The 1043-nt window shown below is 41.0% G+C and overlaps 1 non-coding gene across 1 annotated transcript; it reads left to right on the plus strand.

The window, feature by feature from the left end:
• The first annotated feature begins 334 nt into the window (after nt 1-334).
• LOC141626046 (small nucleolar RNA R71) lies at nt 335-441 on the plus strand. The gene has a single exon (XR_012535777.1). It is a non-coding gene; the product is annotated as a small nucleolar RNA R71 (small nucleolar RNA).
• Nucleotides 442-1043: the final 602 nt, after the last annotated feature.

Here is a 1043-nt window from a genome sequence, read left to right on the forward strand (position 1 = left end):
ATGAGGATGCCGTCATGGCATTGACATGATGCTTTGATGATTTTGAGTTTTCCTCAAGTCTAGCCATAGCTTGTTCAAACTTCAAGTTGATTGTGTCAATGTGAGCACTAAGTTGAGCACCCAATTGAGTAACGGTGTCCACTTCATACTTTCCTCCTCTAGTAGCCTTGCGAGGCCTACTATATTGCGAATTATGGACCGCATTTCCTCAATCTTGTTCCATGTTTGATTGTCATCAACTTCGGTGAACATTCCATTTGATCCCATATTGAGAATGTTCCTAGAATCTTCATATAAACCATTCCAAAATTGTTGCACTAAAAACCATTCGCTAAGTCCATGGTGAGGACATGAGCGACAAATACCTTTGAACCGCTCCCAAGCTTCATACAAAGATTCTTCATCCCTTTGCTTAAAACCCGTAATTTGAGCTCTTAGCATATTGGTCTTTTCCGGTGGGTAGAATTTTTGGTAGAAAGCTGGAGCTAGCTTCTTCCAAGAATCTATTCCAAGGGTGGCCTTATCAAGGCCCTTCAACCATTGCTGCTGGTCTTTGATTAACGAAAAAGGAAATAAGGCCCATCTTATTTGGTCTTGAGTCACGCCCGTTTGAGAGATAGCTTCACAATAATCACAAAATGTTTCCATATGAGAATGAGGGTCCTCACTAGGCATTCCCCAGAATTGGCTCCTCTCAACTAGTTGGATGAAGGCGGACTTGGCAATAAAGTTTAGGTAAGATGTTGTGGGGTAGGAGTACCATTTGGTAAATCCTCCTCGGTGGGTATAGAGTGTGACGAGAATTTAGGCATTGTAGGTGGATTTTGTGTGGTATTGTTTAATGGGTTCTCTTCTCCTTCTATTGCGAAAGGATTGACAAACTCACTAGTGGGTTGAACAACTTCACCAACACCTCCCAAATTCCTCCTAACAAGTCTCCTATTATTCGTCAAGGTTCTTTCGATTTCACGGTCAAAAGGTAACAAATCTCTTTGTAACCTTCTAGACATGCAAAATATCAAACAACTCAAAAACAATTAGAA

This window comes from Silene latifolia, chromosome X, assembly GCF_048544455.1.
Source record: "Silene latifolia isolate original U9 population chromosome X, ASM4854445v1, whole genome shotgun sequence".
Classification (NCBI taxonomy): Eukaryota; Viridiplantae; Streptophyta; class Magnoliopsida; order Caryophyllales; family Caryophyllaceae; genus Silene; species Silene latifolia.